Here is a 19,108-nt window from a genome sequence, read left to right as displayed (position 1 = left end):
TCATAAGTACAGAGATATAGGGGCGTGCAAATCTTCTCAGCTCCCGACATTCCCAGCTCTTCATTTCATTTGCTAGGCTGGCGCAACATCGTGTGTGTATGACACCGCAATGATGACATTTCGTCAACTCAGCTAATCAAAAGAAGAGCTGGGAATGTTGGGAGGGGAGGAGATTTGCAGGCTTCTCATCCAGTGGTCATTGATTACTGACCTGGCCAACACACTGGAGTCCTGCGAATCGATTCTCATATCTGTAATTGGAGCACATCTAGAAAAAAGCCTGCATGGCGGTCCTCAGGACTATACGAGCTGTGTAGTTCCATGCACTGCCATTTAAAGGGGTATTCCCATCTCCAAGATCCTATCCCAAAATGTAATAGGTGTAATAATAATAATATTAGCAAATACCTCCAATTAGAAATGTAGTATAGTTTTTCAGATTTGCTATGTCTCTTTTCTCATGTGCAGGCATTGCAGGACCTTAGGTATCCATGGTTACGTCCACTGATATGGTGACAGTTAGTTAGCTAGTTGCTAGTGGTCGTAACCATGGATACCTAAGGTCCTGCAATGTCCTGCACATGAGAAAAGAAACATCTGAAAAACTATACTACATTTCTAATTGGAGGTATTTGCTAAAATTATTAGTATTACACCTGCTACATGTTGAGATAGTATTTTGGAGATGTGGATACCCCTTTAAGCCTTGTGCCAGTGTGCATGAGACCTAATTGTTAAAGTGTATCTATATTTCAAATTGAGGATAAGTGATCAGTTTTGTATGCAGGAGAAATAACACTATTTCAAACCACTTTATGACTCGTATCTGGCATTTGCATCAGTTTTCCTTTCAGTTGACTCTATGGCTATGTTCAAATGTTGCGTTTTTGCTGCATTTTATTCCGCAGGCAAAACTTGCTCTCTTGGAAGTAAAGAAGCAACATCAAAAAAACAGGTTTTGAGGTTTTTGCAGCATTTTTTACTGCATTTTTGTCAGGGTACATTTGTCTTTTGTGCATGCTAATAAAGTTTAGTGCATAAAAAATAACCTGATTCCACTTCCTCTGGTTTTGGCACCAAAAACACAGCAAAACCTGATACCTGCACCTTTTGCTGCGTTTTTGCAGCGTTTTTGCACTACCCATTGCTTTCTATGGGTGAAAAACACGACAAAAACCCTGAAAGAAGTGACACGCTGCATTTTGCAAAAACGCAGTTCTTTGACAAAACAGGATAAAAAAAAAACGTGTGTGAATGAGATTTCTGAAATCTCATACACTTTACGGATACTGTAAAACGCAGGTGAAAATTTGCATAAAAAAAGCTGCAAAAACGCAATGTGTGAACATAGCCTATTTCTGTCAGTTTTCCCATAGCTCATCAACAGGGTGGTGGACACTGGATGCTTTAATGTCTCCAATAGAGTGCACACATAGTAAAAGAGATTCTTTCAATCAGTGGAAGGAGGCTAATTATCAATTTGTTGCCCCTTGATTGTCCCAATCTAGTCATTTCATAATTCTGCAAATAAAACTGTATAAAAATAGTTTTATACTTCATGCCACTTTAATCTTAAGAGGCTTAACTGACCCTATAAAAGAAAGAAGTATATTATATAGAGAAGCTGGATCCTAGATATGTGGCAAGCTTTTGTCTAGGAAACATATCTAAAAATAAATCTCCTAAAATTTTGAATGAAGAAATCCTATGCAATTTTATGGCAGAATAAATGAAACAAGGTCCTAACAGTGGTAAGAAAGTCAGTTGCCTTCTTTTGTAAAGAATTACTTGATGACGCCCAAAGAAATAAACATTATAATAAATGTATTACTTAAAGGGGTTGTTTCTTTTCAATTAAGTTTCTACCTTGATTGCAGTTTGATAGAAAACAACCAAATGTTCTGTATTTTCCTTCACTACGTCCTCCTGCTTTGTCTGACATTTGCTGTGGCGCAGACGTCACTTTTGACAGTGCGGCAGCCAATCAGTGAGCTCAGCCGCTCTGTCAGTGTAGACGTAACGCCCCCTTCAGAGCCGATGAGCTGTAAACGTACTGTCAGCACCACAGCCGATGCAAGGCAGCGGAGACTCACAAGTGGACCCAAGGAAGTAACCCCTTTAAATAGTATTCCCAAAAGGGAAATAGGCAGATAAGTCATCCTTGCCCATATTCAAAAGTAGAAGGTTTTTTTGGGGTGAGGGAAGCTATAAATAAGGCAATAAGAGGAGCTACATTAATTTTCCTCTCATAATTCATAATCCAGAAATTATCATTTCGCTGTACATTCACTTGCTTTGTCACAGTCCAGTAAATCTACTATCAGTAACTAGTGTAGAGCATTCTGATACTGAAATATCGGGTATCGACCGATATTCGCGGTATCGGAGTTCCGATACTGAGTTCCGATACTTTTAGAATATCAAATACCGGTATCGGAAGTTCCCATAATGCCTGCGCTCTGCAGTGTCTCTGAAGGATGACAAGCTGGATGGCAGCGCTCAGCTTACTGTACTTGTCATTTAGTGTTAAAGGATTTATTAAAAAAAATAATAGTGTTTTCATGCACCGTCTAAAAGCCGGCCGGCAATTCAGCATCAGTACCCGACAATTTAGAATAGAAAGAATAGAGCATCACACATAGATTAGATAGATAGAAACATGTCAGTCACATATATAATAAGTACAGTGATAGTGTTGATTACTGTACTTGTCATTTAGTGTTAAAATAAAGGATTTATTAAAAAAAAATTTGGCGTGGGGTTCCACGTAATTTTAGTCTCTAGCGGAGGTTAAGCAGATGGCTGGGGCAGATGTTTGAAGCCTGGGAAGGGGGTAATACCCATTTAGCTTCCCAGGCTACTAATATCAGCCCCCAGCTGAATACCTAGCCTTTACTAACTATTAAAATGGTGGACCACCACAAAAAAATTACGTGGGGTCCCCCTATTTTAATAGCTAGCAAAGGCTAGGCAGCCAGCTGGGGGCTGATATTAATAGCCCAGGAAGGGTGCCATGAATATTGGCCCCCTTCCACCAGGCTAGAAACACCAGCCGTCAGTCGCCCTATTTTTGTGTCCAGCCAGGTACAGCAGGCCGGAACGGGCTGCCCCCAACTCCCAGATGCCTATTTGTACCTGGCTGGAAACAAAAATACAGGGACGCCCTTTTTTTAATTATTTCATGAAATAATTAAAAAAAATTTGCCGTGGGGCTTTGCCCTATTTTTGTGTCGAGCCAGGTACAGCAGGCAGGAACGGGCTGCCCCCAACCACCAGCTGCCTATTTGTACCTGGCCGGACACAACAATATAGGGAAGCCCTTTTTTTTTTAATTATTTCATGAATTTCATGAAATAATTAAAAAAAAAAATACTTGGGGCTTCGCCCTATTTTTGTGTCCAGCCAGGTACAACTAGGCAGCTGGGGGCTGGAATCCGCAGCGCAGGGAGGCCCAAGCTTTCTGGGCCCCTCCCGCTGCAAATTGCAGTCCGCAGCCACCCCAGAAAATGGCGCATTCATAGAAGCGCCATCTTCTGGCGCTGTACCCAACTCAGCCAGGGCCCTGGTGCGGTGGCTCACTGGTTAATAAAGGGGTTAGGCCAGCTTGGCATTATCAGCTGGCCCTAAGTCTGAAATTCATGGGGTCACGCCAATATTAGACATGACCGCCATGAATTTCTAGTAAAGTATTTAAAAAAACACAACACCCAGAATAAAGTCCTTTAATTGAAATAAACAAACAATTTTTTAATGTTCTAAATTAAACGATACTTACCATCACGCCCATTCCAGCTGAAGCCAATGTCTTCTGCAATAAAAGTAGAATAATAAAGCAACCTCATCCTTACCTTTCCATGGTTCCCAGGACAGCTTCAGCTCTGCTACATTCACATGACAGGCTGGATCGCAGCTGAAAGCTGCCATCCAGCTTGCCATGCCACAGACACTGAGAAGCGCAGGCATGCTTGCACTCCTCAGTGTCTGACTGTGATGGCATCCAGATGAGCTGAGTTCATGTCCAATGAACTCAGCTCACCTCATGCACGTCACTGACAGCGTGGGAGGATTCTCCTGCGCATGCGGTGAGCGCAGGAGAATTCTCCCAAGCTGTCAGTGATGTGCATGAGGTGAGCTCATGTCCAATGAACTCAGCTCACCTCATGCACGTCATTGACAGCGTGGGAGAATTCTCCTGTGCTCAGCGCTTGAGCAGGAGAATTCTCCCACGCTGGGATGGCAGTGAGATGACAGACTGGATCGCAGCTGAGCGCTGCCATCCAGCATGCCATCCTTCATAGACACTGCAGTGCGCAGGCATGCTTGCGCTCTGCAGTGTCTCTGAAGGATGAAAAGCTGGATGGCAGCGCTCAGCTGCGATCCAGCCTGTCATCTCAATGCCATCCCAGCGTGGGAGAACTCTCCTGCTGAAGCGCTGAGCGCAGGAGAATTTTCCCACGCTGTCAGTGACGTGCATGAGGTGAGCTAAGTTCATTGGACATGAACTCGGCTCATCTGGATGCCGTCACAGCCAGACACTGAGGAGCGCAAGCATGCCTGCACTTCTCAGTGTCTGCGGCATGGCAAGCTGGATGGCAGCTTTCGGCTGCGATCCAGCCTGTCATATGAATGTAGCAGAGCTGAAGCTGTCCTGGGAACCATGGAAAGGTAAGGATGAGGTTGCTTTATTATTTTACTATTATTGCAGAAGACATTGGCTTCTGCTGGAATGGGCGTGATGGTAAGTATCGTTTAATTTAGAACAATAAAGAATTCTGTGTTTATTTCAATTAAAGGACTTTATTCTGGGTGTTTGTGTTTTTTTTTAACTTTCACTATGGGTTTAGTAATGGGGGTGTCTTATAGACGCCTCTCCATTACTAAACTGGGCTTGATGTCAGCTGGCATTATAAGCTGACATCAACCCCAGCACTATTACCCCACTGCTACCGCTACAGGGCAGTGGGAAGAGTGAGGCTAAGTGCCAGAATTGGCGCATCCTACGGATGCGCCATTTCTGGGCCAGCTTACGGCTGGTGTTTCTAGCCTGGGAGGGGGCCAATATTCATGGCACCCTTCCTGGGCTTTTAATATCAGCCCCCAGCTGACTGCCTAGCCTTTTCTAGCTATTAAAATAGGGGGGACCCCACGTAATTTTTTTTTGGGGTCCCCCATTTTAATAGCTAGTAAAGGCTAGGTATTCAACTGGGGGCTGATATTAGTAGCCTGGGTAGCTCCGTGGGTATTCCCCCCTACCCAGGCTTCAAACATCTGCCCCAGCCGTCTGCTTAACCTCCGCTAGAGACTAAAATTACGGGGAACCCCACGCCAATATTTTTTAAAATAAATCCTTTATTTTAACACTTAATGACAAGTACAGTAATCAACACTATCACTGTACTTATTATATATGTGACTGACATGTTTCTATCTATATAATCTATGTGTGATGCTCTATTCTTTCTGTTCTAAATTGTCGGGTACCGATGCTGAATTGCCGGCCGGCTTTTTTAAAGAGACGGTACATGAAAACACTATTATTTTTTTTTAATAAATCCTTTAACACTAAATGACAAGTACAGTAACCAACACTGTCACTGTACTTATTATATATGTCACTGACATGTTTCTATCTATCTAATCTATGTGTGATGCTCTATTCTTTCTGTTCTAAATTGTCAGGTACCGGTGTATGCCGCTGCTGAATTGTCGGCTTTTCATGTTTCACTGTGAGCATGGTTCCCATCGATTTGGGCAAACACTGTAATGCCACAACCACCATGGCTGTGGCATTACAGTTTGTGGCAGACAATCCCTGCATGATGTGAAAAAATCCAGTTACGCTTTTGGTGCACGAACAGTTATCGAACATAACCTCAAAAAGCCGAATTTTTTGCAAATCGTTTGCGTTCATCGAACGACTCGAACACCGCCCAAAACAGCTTGAATTTGAGATTGGCGAACAGTTCTAGTCAAACACCGCTCATCTCTACTATTTTCAAGCATGCTCTCAAGCTAATTTTTTTTTAATAAGGATATCTGTGATCTCCTTACCTTTATTAGGCATTTGGAGTGATAAAACAAGTCAGCTCATTATAGTGCTTAATCAATTAACTTAGTCTAAAATGGTGATATATCTTAAAATGACGGCAGTTGCAAGGCAAACACCTTCTTATCCCAAAGGATTAACATACTGTATATTCTCTAACACCTAGACATTTTTTTTTTTTATTAGAGAATCAAGGTAACAAAATACTAGATCTTTGTCCTATAGCAGATTTGTTTAAAATAAATTACAGCTGCTCCATATATAGAATTGGATGTTTCTAACTGCCATCAAACAGAGAATTTAATTACCATATTTTTTAGACCATAACACGCACTTTTTTTCCCCAAAATTTGGAAGGAAAATGAGTGGTGCGTCTTATGGTCCGAACGTTACTTTACTTGGAGGAGTGGGATCACAGGGTCCTCCGGCGGCGGCAGAGGTGAGATGCTGTCTGCGGTTAACTAGAGCGGCTGGAGCCTGGGCCTGTACCTGTGCTGGCCGTGGCTGGTGTCGGGTGGTGAAGCAGAGTGGCTGGGGCCTGGACCTGTGCCGGGCTGTGAGTGGCGTCAGGCTGTGCGGCAGAGCAGCGTGTGCGGCTTCCCGTGGTCACAGCTGTGAGCTGTGTAAAGCTGTGATCTACAGGAAAATAGCCGCCGGAGCTCCCCGTCTAAGCATTCGCCGGCTCAGGAGTCCATCTTCCTGTAGATCATGGCCTCAGGAAAATTGCTGCCGCCACCGGAAGCCGCACACGCTGCTCTGCAGCACCGCCCAATGCCGCTCACACCCCGGCAGGCCTTTCTGCTTCACCGCCAGACACCAGCCATGGCCAGCACAGCTCCTAGGCCCCAGACCTCATACACACCCCAGACAGGCCCCAGACTCCAGAAAGGCCACAGACCCCAGAAAGGCCACAGACCCCTGACTCCAGACAGGCACAGGTCTGAGCGCAACACCAGCCAGACCACAGGCCCCAGCCAGACCACCGGCCCCAGCCAGACACTGGCCCGCAGCATCTCACCTCTTCTGCTGCCGCCGGGTTCCTGAGGCAGGGAACGGAGGGCCCTGCGATCAAGCTCCACCACCATGGCAACTCACAGCTGCTGGAGCACCGGCTGCTCGCATCCACGGTCCCCAACATTCCTCCACTTCGGCTGGGCCGGTATCCTGAAGGACCCTGCCTCCTGTTACCCCCGCTCCACCACCCCGCAGGTAAGATACCGTACCTATTCAGACTATAAGACAGACCCCCATCTTATAAAACATATTTTTTTTCCCATTTTCCACCCTTTAATTTGGGGTGCGTCTTATGGTCTAGTGCATCTTACTGTCCGAAAAATACGATAATACATTTTTATCCAAAGTCTCTCACAAAATTACTGTACAAACTTTAACATCAGCTATGAATACTCAAGAAGAAATTGCTTCATTGAAGCCCTAAACTGTAAGCCTCTGACACACCAGAATAGCTTACCAAACTTTATTACATTTAGAACATCACTCTTCTATTTTTTGCCCCATTACACAATACTTTCAAAAAGACCTCATGATGCTCATGGTTTGCATGGGTCACTTTACCTGAATCATGGAAAGAAATGGCAAGACCCTCAAACTTTTTTCCAATTTCATTACTTAGTTCCACCATTATAATACATGCAAACATTTTACTTTCCCACCCAAAAAAACATGAAGGTTCATTAATATAATAATAGTGGCTGAGGTCTCTCAAACATCTTATCCTCTTCTTGCAATCATAGAATTTTAGAGTAGGAAGGGACCTCCAGGGTCACCTGGTCCAACCCCCTGCTCAATGCAGGATCCACTAAACCATCTCAGACAGCTGTCTGTCCAGCCTGTTTGAAGATTTCCATTGAAGGAGAAAGACTTCAATTGAATTGATGCAGATAAGTCATTTGATAAGATTAACTGGGATTATCATCCACACTGGAAAAGGTCAGCTTTCATGGTTTCTTTAAGTCAACTAATATACTTGTGCATTGTATTTCTTCGATCCATCTGCTAAAGTGCTAGCATTAGGCTTCTTCCTGGACATCTTAATGAGTTCAAATGGTATGAGTCAGTAATAACTTATTTTTGTACATCATGAAAAACAACATGGAGCACTTCAGTCGTAAAACATATTTATTACATAAATAAAAGTTCATCTGAGGATGTCAATGGCCTACACCCTGATAACATATTTCTTTGTGCAAAGATCCTTAATTATACATTTAGATTAGCTTGATGATAACTGAAAGAAGTGGAGTAAGTGAGGAGTACACACGAGAGCGGGAGTGGTCTGCATCACTAACGATGAGCTAGTGCTGCTGGGAAATGTAGTTTTAGCAGATTAGTATAGGACCACTCCTTCAGCTATGTTAAGCTGGATGTGCAGAGGAGCAGTTGGACAAGACAAAAGACCAAAGGGTATAAGAAAAAAACTTTTTATTGGGCTTAATCTATGTATAATATACAGTGCCTTGTGAAAGTATTTGGCCCTCTTGAACTTTTCTACCTTTTGCCACATTTCTGGCTTCAAACATAAAGATATAAAATTCAAATTTTTTGGGGAAGAATCAACAACAAGTGGGACAAAATCTTGAAGTGGAATGAAATTTAATGGATATTTTAAACTTTATTAAAAAATTAAAAACTGAAAAGTAGGGCAAACAATATTATTCGGCCACTTTACTTTCAGTGCAGCAAACTCACTCTAGAAGTTCAGTGAGGATCTTTGAATGATCCAATGTTGTCCTAAATGACTGGCTATGATAAATAGAATCCACCTGTGTGTAATCAAGTCTCCGTATAAATGCACCTGCTCTGTGATAGTCTCAGGGTTCTGTTTCAAGTGCAGATAGCATCATGAAGACCAAGGAACACACCAAGCAGGTCCGAGATACTGTTGTGGCAAAGTTTAAAGTTGGATTTGGATGCAAAAAGATTTCCCAAGTTTTAAATATCTCAAGGAGCACTGTGCAAGTGATCATATTGAAATGGAAGGAGTATCAGACCACTGCAAATCTACCAAGACCCGGCCGTCCCTCTAAACTTTCATCTCGAGCAAGGAGAAAGAGTCTGTCCATAGGACAACAATCAGTCGTACACTGCACAAATGTGGCCTTTATGGAAGAGTGGCAAGAAGAAAGCCATTTCTCAAAGATATCCATAAAAAGTCTTGTTTGAAGTTTGCCCCAAGCCACCTGGGAGACACCCCAAACATATAGAATAAGGTGCTCTGGTCAGATGAAACCAAAATCGAACTTTTTGGCCACAATGCGAAACGATATGTTTGCCGTAAAAGCAACACAGCTCATCACCCTCAAAACACCATCCCCACTGTCAAACATGGTGGTGGCAGCATCATGGTTTGGGCCTGCTTTTGTTCAGCAGGGACAGGAAAGATGGTTAAAATTGATGGGAAGATGGACGGAGCCAAATACAGGACCATTCTGGAAAAAAAACTGTTGGAGTCTGCAAAAGACCTGAGACTGGGATGGAGATTTATCTTCCAACAAGACAATGATCCCAAACATAAAGCAAAATCTACAATGGAATGGTTCAAAAATAAATGCATCCAGGTGTTAGAATGGCCAAGTCAAAGTCCAGACCTGAATACAATCGAAAATCTGTGGAAAGAGCTGAAAACTGCTGTTCACAAACACCCTCCATCCAACCTCAATGAGCTCGAGCTGTTTTGTAAGGAAGAATGGGCAAGAATTTCAGCCTCTTGATGTGCAAAACTGATAGAGACATACCCCAAGCGAATTGCAGCTGTAATCGCAGAAAAAAGTGGCGCTACAAAGTATTAACTCCAGGGGGCCGAATAATATTGCACTCCCCACTTTTCAGTTTTAAATTTTTTAAAAATGTTTAAAATATCCAATAAATTTCGTTCCACTTCACGATTGTGTCCCACTTGTTGTTGATTCTTCCCAAAAAAATTACAATTTTATATCTTTATATTTGAAGCCAGAAATATGGCAAAAGGTAAAAAAGTTCAAGGGGGCCAAATACTTTCACAAGGCACTGTATATACATTTACAGTGTCTTGTGAACAATAATGTGATTCTGGAAACAACCCTTTAATGATTAAAAATAACAACAGCATACCTATACAATGTAGACTTAGCAGCAATGAACACAGAATATAACAAGGCTAAATTGTTAAAAACTAAACGCTTTGGTGTGGAACTGTGAATCATATTTCTTAGGAAGAGACTGTAGTTTCTGAAAAGCAATGTGTCCTGAAGTAATTTAATAGAAAAAAAGAAGACGATCAATGTTTCATCAACAATATTTACTTCTCTCAAACGTAAACTTGCAGTTTAAAGTTCTTTGTAGTGACACTGAAAGCAACCCCTGGAGGCTTCTTATGTTTGCTGTAAGGTTATAAATGAGATTAAACAACAGTATCTAGTTCTTTGAAGAAGCGATAGATGGCCAGTTTTGTGTCTTCATAAAAGTCGTCTGAAGATTTTATGTGATGTTAGTTAAAACCACTACATGTTCATTGTTGGGCATAATTCAGCAACTCTGAGCATCTGAGCTCATGGCTATGGAATTAGATGAAAATTCCTTATTGTTTAGGTAAGAATAGAAATGTTAGAGAAAATACTGTATCAGTAATCAGTCACAATATCAAACCAGTATAAAAAGAAAAGAGTAAGAGTTTTGCCTGCAGTATCATACTATAATAAACCACAGGTAATATCAGATGAGCACAGACAGACATAAGCCTATCTATAATGGCTGTGTTTAGGTAGACACAATTCTAATTAGAGACAGATGGATAGAACCCAAACTATGCTGCCGCTAATAACCATTGTCATGGGCATCCTTCCCAACAGATCGGCTCTGACTCAAAACAGATGTGTGGATAGGATTTCAAAAAGTACTGACTTCAGAAATGTTATTTGTCCCAAGAAGAAATTATGCTATAGCAATCCATGAATTCATAAAGTCTACAGCACAAATGCTGGATCACTATTTTTTAAGCTGGCATCAATGTTGATAATGATTTTGATCAGTAGTACTGACTAGTGTTTTATTGAATTGCTTAATCTCTATCTATTTAGTGCCATAATTTAAACTATTTTCAAATATACCTGAACTACAAATTTCATATAATTCCCTAACTACAATATCTAGCTGATTTTCTTTTTTTTCACTTCCTTTTTGATGAGGCTTTGTTTCAGAATCCTAGTGCATGCTGGGATACCCAATCAAAGCGTCATCAAGGGGCAAAGTTGCAGTCACTGCCGCATCCTCTGCCCCCTCCCAGAAGCGAAGCATCATCAGTGATGCTCATTTCAGGGACTGAACTAGTCCCTGCACAATGTGCAATGTGTGATTTTCACAAAGGCAGCGCACTCTCTCACCGGCTCAGATTACCACTGTAAGTGTGCATTATCAGAATATCCAATGTTTATAGACCTAAGCCTCCCCCCACAAGTCACTGGCTTCTGCTCTGCTGATATGAGCCAGCAACAGAGAGTGCACTGTCATTGTGCACATCACAGAGTGCATATCATGCTGGGACTAGCCCAACCCCTGAAACGAGAATCACTAATGCTTTGTTTCAGAGAGGGGGCAGGGGCTGGGTCTGTGACCACAGCCATAGCCTCCTGATGATGCTTCATTTGAGTATCCCAACATGCACTGAGATTCTTAAAGCATCATCAAAAAGGAAGTGAAGAAAAAGAAAAGCAGTTGGATAGTTTAGTTAGGGGAGGATAGGGATTTTTTTTATACAAGTACATTAGAAAATAGTTTAGATTACAGCACTAAATAGATAGGGAATTAGGAGGAAAAATACTTTGGACTTTGGACCAAGCATTTAAGTAAAATGCCATAAAAAAAAATTCCTAGATTTGTTTCAGTGGTCGAGAGCTAATTTGAACTCTGTACAGCAATATACAGATTGTTGATTGGTACATTAATGACAGCAGAAGTTCATATTACCTAGCAGTCTAATAAATTCTTCATTACTGCTGCTGACCTCAAAGCAGAACTTCGAAGCCAACCTTCGCTGATTATCTCTCTTCACTGCTTATTGCTTATCTTTCCCTTGTCTAATGTATTAGTACCTAGCTTTTTTCTTAGTTGTTGTCCTGACTAACCTTTAGAATAATTGTAAGAGGAAACCAAAAAGAGTTTCTTCAAAACTCCCTCAAAGGTAGTTAAATGGCGAAAGTAGTTAGGAATAACTTTAGAATAATTGTGTTGTGAGGGGTAATATGTGGTGTTGAGGGGAAAGCTAATTGAGATCAGACAGTATGGAGATTTCTATGTAGAAGTGGGTGTATATGTACAATCTAGTAGGAGGGGGGGTGGTAAAAATTGAAGTGTAGACGGTAGATGGGTAGATAATTGTGGGTCCATTTATTGGGCAAATGAGGGAATGGCCACTAAGGGAATAAGGTATCAATCACTGACATTATTGCATGATAAAATTTGATTTGCATCATTTACTTCTAGACTGGCACCATTACTTTAGCTCTGATACCATGAAACAGTGATGGCTTAAAAGTGGCTCATACACATTATATGAAAATTGGAAGATTGTTCATTGCCCCAACTTATAACAGTTTATATCTGGACAATAGCTGAGGTTTTTCTTGGCCTACAATGCAGCCAGTTTTGATCATCAGTTTGAAAAGTTCAACTTGCCCAACAAATGTTTTGAAAAATCACTATTGTCCATCGGTCAAAACATATGATTATTTATTTCACTTTTATGTAAGGTACAGGTGCTTCTCACAAAATTAGAATATCGTCAAAAATGTAATTTATTTCAGTTCTTCAATACAAAAAGTGAAACTCATATATTATATAGAGTCATTACAAACAGTGATTTATTTCAAGTATTTATTTATGTTAATGTTGAAGATTATGAATTACAGCCAATGAAGACACAAAGGTCATTATCTCAGTACATTAGAATACTTTATAACATCAGATTGAAAAATGTTTTTAAAAGCAGAACTATTGGCCTACTGAAATGTATGTTCAGTAAATGCACTCAATACTTGGTCGGGGCTCCTTTTGCATCAGTTACTGCATCAAGGCAGCGTGGCATGGAGGCAATCAGCCTGAGGCACTGCTGAGGTGTTATGAAAGCCCAGGTTGCTTTGATAGCAACCTTCAGCTCGTCTGCATTGTTGGGTCTGGTGTCTCTCATCTTCCTCCTGACAATACCTCATAGATTTTCTATGGGGTTAAGGTCAGGCGAGTTTGCTGGCCAATCAAGCACAGTGATACTGTTGTTTTTAAACCAGGTATTCTATCAATGTTTACTTTTGGCAATGTGGACAGGTGCCAAGTCCTGCTGGAGAATGAAATTTCCACCTCCAAAAAGCTTGTTAGCTTAGGGAATCATGGAGTGCTCTAAAATTTCTTGGTAGACGGCTGTGCTGACTTTGGTCTTGATAAAACACAGTGGACCTACACCAGCAGATGACATGACTCCCCAAATCATCACTGATTGTGGAAACTTCACACTAGACTTCAAGCAGCTTGGATTGTGTGCCTCTCCACTCTTCCTCCAGACTCTGGGACCTTGATTTCCTAATGAAATGCAAAATTTATTTTCATCTGAAAACAACACCTTGAACCACTGAGCAACAGTCCAGGTCTTTTTCTCCTTGGCCCAGGTAAGATGCTTCTGGCGTTGTCTATTGGTCATGAGTGGCTTGACACAAGGAATGCGACACTTGTAGCCCATGTCCTGGATATGTTTGTGTGTGATGGCTCTTGAAGCAATGACTCCAGCAGCAGTCCACTCCTTGTGAGTCTCCCCCCAAATTTTTGAATGGCCCTTTCTTAACAATCCTTTTAAGGCTGTGGTTATCCTGGTTGCTTTTGCACCTTTTTCTACCACACTTAACTTTCCATTAATATGCTTGAATGCAGCACTATGTGAACAGCCAACTTCTTTAGCAATGACCTTTTGTGGCATACCCTCCTTGTGGAGTGTATCAATGACTGCCTTCTGGACATCTGTCAAGTCAGCAGTCTTCCCCATAATTGTGGAGCCTACTGAAACAAACTAAGGGACCTTTTTAAATGCTTAGGAAGCCTTTGCAGGTGTTTTTTTGTTAATTATTCTAATTTACTGAGATAATGACTTTTGTGTTTTCGTTGGCTGTAATCCATATTCATAAACATTAACAGAATTAAACACTTGAAATAGATCACTCTGTTTCTAATGACTATATAATATGAGTTTCACTTTTTGTAATGAAGAACTGAAATAAATTAACTTTTTGATGATATTCTAATTTTGTGAGAAGCACTTGTATATATGCTCCATTAGAGTGGATCTTTTGAACACCTTTTAATATTTAGAGTTATATTTAGAATTTTTGATGGATTGTTGGCTGGGAACAAATGAAGGGCTTTTGGAGTTCTTCTGTACATATATGCTCAATAAGTCTTTCCCTATTGCAATTATGATGACCATCTCAACAAAAGTAGCTAATTGTGAAGCGAACCATCATTCCAGTTCATGTTATGTATATCTGTCATTTGAGGTTTCCAATTATTTACAGTAAACTGTAACTATTAGCAATACTCTATGTCCTGGTTACATTTAATTATTAACCACCAATATTTGTCAAAAATTACAATTGATAAACTAGTTATGACTATTACTAAGGCCAATGAACTGTTTCTCTTTTTAAAGGCTCTTTTTAAAGGCTGATAATCAGTCCAATATCAGATCGCTATGCACCGTCTGGCCACACATCTCTTGACCCGATTATCGTTACTTCTTATATTTTTATGAAGCTATCACGCTCGGGTCAGGAGATGTGCGGCCAGCCCGTGCATTGCTATCCGACATTGGACCGATTATCAAGAACATCTAAAACAGCCCTTAACTGTATGAAGGCCAGACTTAATGAGAATAAATATTATTCAAAACTATATGGCAATTTTAATCATATATTTACAACAATTTTTTTTACTTACGAGTAACAATGAGGTATATATGATATAAAAACCATGTGGATAATTAACATCCACATAAACTCATTAGAACAATAAACTTCTATAACACATATTGGAGATTCCACATTATCAGACCAATGTGTGAAATCTAATGACTTGCAACCATAAGGGGGAGTGAAGGGACCCATATGTACATTTTTATAGAGAAGCCCATATAATTTCTGCATATTTCAATCTTGAATTTTGCATAAAAATTAGACTATCTAGCAATTTTGTATTGCTATAGGGTTCATAAGATCATTTGTTTCAGAATACTAGATTATTCTTAATATTTTATCTTTAATGATCACTATAATTTCAATAAATTTATAGTCATATGATGGTCTGTGCAATGACTAACGCAATTGAAAAGTAATTTGTTTATCCAAAAAATCCCTCTAAAGTGCCAGCCATCAGGTGTCTCCCTTTTGTATAATTTGCTATCCTTTGCCTACTGTCAAGTGTAATCCATCTCAAGCAGTATGACTGAGTGTAAAAAGAGTATTTAGAGAGGCACAGATGGTCAGAGGTTCACTAATCTGTGAAAAATTGCATCTAAAAATTGTGGTAAAATTTCAGAAAAGTGTTCTTCAACGTAAAATTTGAAAGATTCAGAGATTCTGGAGAATCTTTGTGCAGAAGGAACAAAGCTGTTGATTAATATTGGATGCTTGTGATCTACGAGCCTTCAGGCAGCACTGCATTAAAACAGACATGAGTTAGTCATATGCAAAAAAATAGAAAAAGTGTAAATTCATCTCACCACTAGTGTGTTGGAGATAATTATCCCAGGAGGCTTCCAGGGTAGACAGTTTGTGGTCTGGTTCTTATGCACGGAGCATGCACTGGTCTGACTTCCAGGTCAAATAGCTCTCAATGGTCCAAAAAGGGATGTTCTCTTGCACCAAAGGAAAGTAGTTTAAACTTAGCTTTTAATCACATAGGATAAAAAATTGGGAGAATGTGCACATATTAAAAAAGAAAATCCATAATGCTTATGTGTTTCGAGTAGAAAAACCAAAACGTGTAAGAATTATGGATTTTCTTTTTAATATGTGCACATTTTCCCAATTATTTTATTCTATATGTGTAGCAGAGATACCAATCCCCTTACTGCCGCAGCCATGGTCTGGCGTCCTCCGCTCCCTTGGCTGTGCGTGCCCGGGGTGCGCGCACCACTCTCAGATCCCTAGGCACTGTGCTTAGGGCGCTCTCGCGCGCGCTCCCTGCTTCTTTAAGGGGCCATGCATGCTGTCCTAATACGTCCCTGGCCAATGGCCAGAGGACAGCTGATATTTAAGGCACCTCCGCCAAAATGGAGGTGCCTGTGCAATGGTGTTGTTTGCTTTCATTAAACTGCCTCTCCAGTTCTCAGGTCCCCCTGCTGCCCGCCAGCCTGTCTATCAGCCGTGCCCGCCAGCCTGTCTACCAGCTGTGCCCACCAGTCTGACTATCAGCCGTGCCTGCCTGCCGGATTTCCAGCTTTTACAGCCTGTCAGTCTTCCTGCGCTGCCAGTCCACCGCTGTGCCTGTCAGCTTCGGCTGACAGCTCCGTGGGAGTCGCCTGCTCTCGCACGAGGTCGGTCCCAAAGTGGCACCTGGTCCACCCTTCCGATTCCTCCTTGGTTCACGGAGTCGACTAAGCTGTCTTGTAGCCAGGGTCGGTTCAGGTGGGCACTTAGTTATGCCCCTCTTGTCCCTCTTTGTACCACGACACAGGGGTTCCAACATCCGGACCCTTAACAATATGATTTAAAGCTACATTTTAACTACCTTCCTTTGGTGCTGAAGAACATATTTTTTGGACCATTGAGAATGATTGAGTCATACAAATCACTGCATAGGTTCAAGAATACTTCCAGAAATCATAGTCTGTCAACACACTTTGCCATGCAATTCACAAATGCAAGACAAAGCTTTTTAATGCAAAGAAAAAGCCAAATATTCACACAATCCATAAACACTACTGTCTTCTCTGGGCCAAAGCTTATTTAAAATGTAAAGCTGTGTTATGGTCAGATGAATCAAAATTTGAAGCTCCTCATGGAAACCATGGATGCCGTGCCCTGCAGACTCATGAGGAGAGGAACCATCCACTTGTTATCACCTCACAGTCCAAAAGTATGCATCTCTGATGGTCCAGGATAGCATGATAGCCTATGGCATGGGCAGCTTACACATCCTGAAAGGCACTATAAAAGCTGTGCATTATATAGAGGTTTTAGAGCAACATATACAGCTATTTCAGCAAGACAATGCTAAACCGTAAACTGCATTCATCACAACAGCATGGCTTCACAGAAAAAAAGTTCAGGTGATGAATTGGCCGCCTAGAGTCCAGACCTCTCACCAATATAAAACATTTGACGAATTATGAAATTAAATATCTGTCAAAGGACTGTTGAGCAGCTAGAATCTTACATCAAATAAAAATGAGGCCGCACTTCTCTCCTCAACATTAAGCCATTGCTTTCACTTCCTAGGCATTTAGAGACTGCTGTAAAAAAAGAAGAGGGAATGCTACACAATAATGAACATGTTCGTGTCCTAACTTTTTTGAGATGCGTTGCTGCCACCAATCTCTAAATGAGATTTTTTTTCAAATGAAATGGAATAATGTCTAACTTTCAACTTCTGATCTGATCCATTCAGGATTTTTTTGTACTTTTAAACCTTAATGTTTATACACTCTAGTATCTTACTATATCATATTTTCCAAAAATATGAAAGATAACAAGCTCATGTCAGGTAAATACAAATGGAATAAATAGTTTTAGGTTTTAGGCTTCCTTTCTGATAAAAATCAGCAATTTTGAATAAGTAGTGTTAAAAGAGGAAGAATATATGTATCTCTATCCACTATCATAAGATATAATAATTAACCTGCTACTTTTTGGATTCTTTATATGACGAGCTTATACTTTCTGCTTTAGGAATGCAATACTGTACCTAAAAGTAAAAAAAAAAGAGTATTGTAAGAAAAGGCCACAAATATATGGAGCCCACTTCCATTCCTATATGACATAGAACTACCTTGCTTGGGCTCTACTACAACCCTTCATGCTTCAGTTGCTCTAAAATTCCATGATTAGTATTCTTGCAGTTGCTCCACGTTACCCTTGACTATTCACCTGATAAGGAAACATTAAGGTTCCACGACAGTTACTGTAACCTATAAGTTTGTTGCAATTTCACTTAACCAAATGTCATTGCAGCCTTATCAACAATTTTAGTTCTTACATTTTTTTTTCTGATTTGCAGTTTATTCCAGGCTGAACCCAATCCTGCTGTGAGTATATTTTAAATTAAAAGATTGAAGTCAATAAGAGAAACAAATAGCAAAAATTATTTTGTAAATCACTGCTTGAATTACACTTCTATGTTCTTACTGCCTTACATATGTCATAATTAGTACGCGCTCAAGCTAACCTGTCACTTTTTGAAGAGTGCAATTCTCACCTTATGCTTCCTGTCTGCAAACCACATGCATAAACATAAAGCTCTGTAATAGCTCCATCATTCTGCAATTATGGAATTAAAACACATTATTTCTTCATGTTAAGCTTGATTTAAAAAGAAAAATGCTTCAGTTATGAGTTGTGAATGGCAAAGTATTTAAAGAAGATTTGACACAGCAGTAGATCTATGAGTTCTAGAGAAAACACAAATGTAATGGCTTGGTCCGTATTACTGTGGAATTGGGTGCCGTCTTTATAATTGATTAAAACGTACCATAATGTTTTCTCCACATGCATTAAATATTTGCTCGACAAATCTGTGTAAATAGAAATTGCCACTTTTATACTCTGCTTCATTATTTACTTGTTTATTTCAGTTTTATCTGCTTACAAACATTAGTTATGTCTTCCTCATAAAATTTGGATTTTTTTTGTTTACAATGACAGTCAGATTCGCCAGGAATATATTACAGTGATTTATAAATCTTTTGAGAAACAAGACAGATGGTATGATCTACAGTGGATAAAAGTGATTTAAAAGGGATAAGATATTCAAAGGGGTTCAAAGGCTGTAAAGCTGTACACCAAATTCCTACAAGTCCATGCTACAATGCCA

General features: G+C 40.5%; 1 protein-coding gene across 1 annotated transcript in view; it reads left to right on the top strand.

The window, feature by feature from the left end:
- STS (steroid sulfatase) overlaps positions 1-19,108 on the top strand; it is an 829,793-nt gene that overhangs the window by 17,957 nt on the left and 792,728 nt on the right. The window contains exon 2 of the mRNA XM_073667339.1: positions 18,296-18,323. The gene's annotated coding sequence lies outside the window, so the exon portion shown is untranslated. The remainder of the gene's footprint in view (positions 1-18,295; positions 18,324-19,108) is intronic.

The sequence above is a fragment of the Phyllobates terribilis genome, unplaced genomic scaffold (assembly GCF_046119375.1).
Source record: "Phyllobates terribilis strain yellow unplaced genomic scaffold, ASM4611937v1 Scaffold_2__4_contigs__length_985480577, whole genome shotgun sequence".
Taxonomy (NCBI): Eukaryota; Metazoa; Chordata; class Amphibia; order Anura; family Dendrobatidae; genus Phyllobates; species Phyllobates terribilis.
Note: the sequence above shows the minus strand (reverse complement) of the source record. Positions and strands in the feature narration are given on the sequence as shown.